The sequence below is a fragment of the Otolemur garnettii genome, unplaced genomic scaffold (assembly GCF_000181295.1).
Source record: "Otolemur garnettii isolate 467f Iridium unplaced genomic scaffold, OtoGar3 scaffold00058, whole genome shotgun sequence".
Classification (NCBI taxonomy): domain Eukaryota; kingdom Metazoa; phylum Chordata; class Mammalia; order Primates; family Galagidae; genus Otolemur; species Otolemur garnettii.
Window position 1 is genome coordinate 3,123,233 of NW_003852453.1, and position 5,004 is coordinate 3,128,236.

At 40.2% G+C, this 5,004-nt stretch overlaps 1 protein-coding gene across 1 annotated transcript in view; it reads left to right on the top strand.

The window, feature by feature from the left end:
* PAPD5 (poly(A) RNA polymerase D5, non-canonical) overlaps nt 1-5,004 on the top strand; it is a 75,198-nt gene that overhangs the window by 19,520 nt on the left and 50,674 nt on the right. The gene's annotated exons all lie outside the window — the stretch shown is intronic.

Sequence of the window (5,004 nt, forward strand, 5' to 3'; positions counted from 1 at the left end):
GCGCCTTAGCCGGTTGAGCTATAGGCGCCGAGCCAGGTCTGTGATTTTTGAGTTAAATTTTATGAAATGTGTAGGATCTATGTCTAGGTTCATTTTTTTCCACCACCTTGTTCTGGCACCATTTATTTACTGAAAAGACTATCCTTTCCGTATTAAATTACCTTTGCCCCTTGTCAAAGATCAGTTGACTTTTATTTTGGTCAGCTGTTTCTGGGGTTGCTGTTCTGTCCATTGATCTGTTTGTCGTCTTTAGTGTTTTTCAACCTTTTTATCTTATGACACCCTTGAACCCATACTTAAACTTCCACAGCACACTTAAATTGTGTTGATCAAAGAAGAGTAAAAAAAGAATGTATTTACTGTGTTTTGAACTTCTTTCGTAAATAATTAATGACTTTTTTTTTTCTTTGCAGTTTTTGGCCAGGGCTGGGTTTGAACCTGCCACCTCTGGCATATGGGGCTGGCACCTTACTCCTTTGAGCCACAGGTGCCACCCAATTAATGATCTTTTTAAAATTTTTCTCAGCATGCTGGTTGAAAATCCCTAGTCTGTTCTTTTACCAGTACCACCCTGTCTTTATTAATTTAGGTTTATAGTAAATTTGTATATATTTTTCAGACAGAGTCTCACTCTGTTGCCCAGACTAGAGTTCTGTAACATCAGCCTAGCTCACAGAAACCTCAAACTCCTGGGCTCAAGTGATCCTTTTGCCTCAGCTTCCTCAGTAGCTAGGACTACAGGCGCCCTCCCACCACAACGCCCATCTAATTTTTTTCTATTTTTAATAAAGATGGGGATCTCACTTTTGCTCAGGCTCATCTCAAACTCCTGAGCTCAAGTGATCCTCTAGTTTTGGCTTCTCAGAGTTGTAGCATTACAGGTATGAGCGGTGCAGTGTGCCCAGCTTCTTTATAAAGTAAGTAATGAAGTTAGGTGGTGTCAATCCTCTGACTTTGTGTTGGTTTTTCTGTCTTTTGCCTTTCCACACAGATTTTAGAATCATTTGGTCATTACACACAAAATATCTTCTGAATTTTTTTCCCCCAAAGGCAGTTTTGATTGGAGTTGTGTTGAATTTTTAGATCAAGTTGGGAAAAATCACATCTTGATAATATTGAGTCTTCCTATCCATGTACATGTATCTGTTCATTTATTTAGGTTTTAATTTCATCAGGGTTTTTGAGTTTTCTCATGTAGATCTTGTACATATAGTAGAACCTGTAACAAGCTGGTCAACATAGGGAGGTGGTCAACATAAGGAAGTTCTGTTGAGTACAAGTGGTGCATGTCTGATTTATGAAAATTAGGTCAACCTAGGAGGTGGTCAGCTATGGAGTTTCTCTTATATTTTGTTAGACTTGTATTTAAGTATTTCAGGGTGGTTTTTAGGGTGCTTATGTAAGTGGTATTGCATTTCAAATTCTGTTTGTTGTCAATATATTAAGAAAACAAGGTTTGTGTATTAGCCTCGTATCTTGCATTTTTGCTATTGCTAATTATTAGTAACAGGAGGTTGTGGGTTTTTTTATTTTCTACATAGGTAACATTTTATTTCTTTCTCCCTAATCTGTATACCTTTTATTTCCTTTCCTTATCTTGTTGCCTTAGCTAGGGTGTCCAGTATGATGATGTGTAGGAGTAGTGAGAGTGGACATCTTGCCTTATTCCTGGTCTGAGTGGGAGGGCATCTAAGTTCTCACCGTTGTATATGATGAAAGCTGTAGGTTGCTTTTTTTTAGACAGAGTCTCTATGTCACCCTTGGTAGAGTGCCATGGCGTCACAACTCATAGCAACCTCCGACTCTTGGGCTTAAGCATTTCTCTTGCCTCAGCCGTCCAAGTAACTGGGACTACATGCACCCACCACAACGCCTGGCTATTTTGTTGTTGTTGTGGCTGTCATTGTTTAGCTGGCCTGGGCTGGGTTTGAACTCACCAGCCTCAATGTATGTGGCTGGCACCGTAACCACTGTGCTATGGGTGCTGAGCCAGCTGTAGGTTTTCTGTACTTATTCTAAATCAAGTTGAAGAACCTCCCCTTCTATTTTTAGTTTGCTGAAAGTTTTTATCATGAAATGGATATTGTTGAATTTTTGTCAAATGGTTTTTCCCCATCTATTGATATGGTCACAGGATTTTTTTTTTTTTTTTAGCCCATTGATGTGATGGATTCCCTTTATTTTTTAAGATGTGGAATCTTACTGTGTTGTTCAGGCTAGACTTAAGCTCTGTATTCAAGCAATCCTCCTGCTTCAGTCTCCCTAGCTGGGATTGTAGGTGTATGCCACTATGCCTACCTTGCATGTATTTTTTAATGTTGAACCAGGCTTGCATACCGGGAATATATTTTATTGGTTGTGGAATAGACTTCTTTTTGCACATTGTGAGATTCAATTTGGTAGTATTTTGTTCAGCATTTGTTCATTTGTGTTCATGGGAGTTACTGGTCTGTGGTTTTTCTTTCTTATCTTTGTCCATTTTCTTTTCTGTCTATTTGAGGATTAGGGCCATTGCCCTAATAAGAATAATAATAATAAGAATAATAAGAAATATTCTCTCTGCTTCTGTTTACTGGAAGAGATTATGGAGGGTTGAGATAACTTCTGATTTAAAAATTCACCAGTAGAATTCACCAGTGAACCCATTGGTGCCTGGTGCTTTTTCTACTTTTGTGCCTGGTGCTTTTTGCTGTGGAATGTTATTTTATTTTATTTTATTTTTATTTTTTTGAGACAGAGCCTCAAGTTGTCCCCCTGGGTAGAGTGCCATGGCTTCACTGCTCACAGCAACCTCCAACTCCTGGGCTCAAGCGAATCTCCTGCCTCAGCCTCCCAAGTAGCTGGGACCACAGACACCCGCCGCAACGCCCAACTATTTTTTGGTTGCAGCCATTATTGTTGTTTGGTGGGCCTAGGCTGGGGATTCGAACCCGCCACCTTAGGTGTATGTGGCTGGCGCCTTAGCTGCTTGAGCCACAGGCGCCGAGCCTGGAATGTTAATTGATTATTGATTCAATTTTATTACAGATACAAGTTTACTGAAATTATCTTTTTTTTCTGTATAAATTTTGGTATATGTGGTCTTCCAAAAAGTTTTGGTTCCTTTCATCTAGGTTATTAAACTTGTGGGCATAGACTCCTTTATGATAGTCCTCTATTATTCTCTTACTGTCGATGTAGTTGTGCTAGGCCTATTTCTTTTCTTTTCTTTTTTTCTGTTGCCCTAGGTAGAGTGTCATGGTATCACCCTAGCTCACAGCAACCTCAAACTCCTGGGTTCAGGCTTATCCTCCTGCCTTAGCCTCCTGAGTAGCTGGGACTACATGTGCCTGCCACCATGCCTGGCTAATTTTTCTGTTTTTAGAAGCTATGGGATCTCGTTCTTGCTCAAGCTGATCTTGAACTCCTGAGCTAAATGCATCTGCCCGCCTTTACCTCCCAGAGTGCTAGGATTATAGGTGTGAGCCATGGTGTTTGGCTAGAGCCTGTTGTATTTTTGTTTTTTAGAGATAGAGTTTCACTTAATTGCCTTTGGTAGAGTGCAGTGGTGTCACAGCTCATAGCAACCTCCAACTCCTGGGCTTAGGCGATTCTCTTGCCTCAGCCTCCCGAGTAGCTGGGACTATCAGCTACTTGCCACAATGCCTGGCAGGTTTGAACCTGCTACCCTCGGTATATGGAGCTGGTGCCCTACCCACTGAGCCACAGGCACTGCCCATGTTCATTTTTGATACTAGTAATTTGTATCTTCTCTTTTTTCTTTGTTAATGTGGCTAGAAGCTTATCAACATTATTGATAATTTCAAATAACCCATTTTTGGTTTCATTGGTTTTTTTCTCTTCCTGTTTTCAGTTTCATTGATTTCTGCTCAAATTTTAATTATTTTCCTTTTGTATACTATACGTGCCCACCACAATGCCTGGGTATTTTTTGGTTTGTAGTTGTCATTGTTGTTTGGCAGGCCTGGGCTGGATTCAAACCTGCCAGCTGTGGTGTATGTGGCTGGCACACTAGCTGCTGAGCCACAGGCACTGAGCCTTTGTGGTTTTTTGGGTTTTTTTTTTTTGAGACAGAGTCTACTTATATCGTCCTTGGTAGAGTTCTGTGGCGTCACAGCTCATAGCAACCTTAGACTCTTGGGCTTGAGTGATTCTCCTAACCTCAGCCTCCCACGTAGCTAGGACTACAGACGACTGCCACAGTGCCTGGCTTTTTTTTGGTTGTAGTTGTTATTGTTGGTTAGCCTGCCCAGGCTGGGTTCGAACCTGCCAGCCTTATTGCATGTTGCTGGTGCCAGAACCACTATGTTTTGGGCACCGAACCTTCATTTCTTTTCAAAAAATGCTGATAATATCAAGCTCTCTCATATTTCTTTTTCTTTTAACCAGTGAGCTTGTAGTGGTGATTCCTCATCTTTTTTGTGTGTGACTTCAAAATAATAAATGGTTTAAAAAGTTGGAATGAATTGCTTCTCTGCCTGTTGGCTAATATCAGGTGTCAAAAAAACAGGCAGAAGCAACCTGCCCAATAAAAAAACTATTTTGTTTATCCGTCCTCTGATGGACAAATAAAATGTGGTATGTACATGCAATGGAACTATTATTCAGTGTTAAAAAGGAAGATACATCCTACAACATGGGCGGACCTTGAAATCACTATGCTAAATGAAAAACGCCAGGCACAGAAGGACAAGTATTCCATGATTTCACTTACATGAGCTGCCTTGTACAATCAGACTTACAAATACAGAAGTTGGAGTGGTGGTTTCAGGGCCTGGGGGAGGAGGGTTAGGGATTTAGTGTTTAATGGGCACAGAGTTGCATTTGGGGAAGATTGAAAATTTCTAGGGGTAGATAGTGGTAATAGTTGCACACCAGTGTGAATTAATGCCCTAGAACTATACACAGAAAAAATGATTAAAGTAGTACATTTTAATCTTACCACAATTTTAATTTTAATTTAATTTAATTTTTTTTTTTTTTTTTTTGAGACGGAGCCTCAAG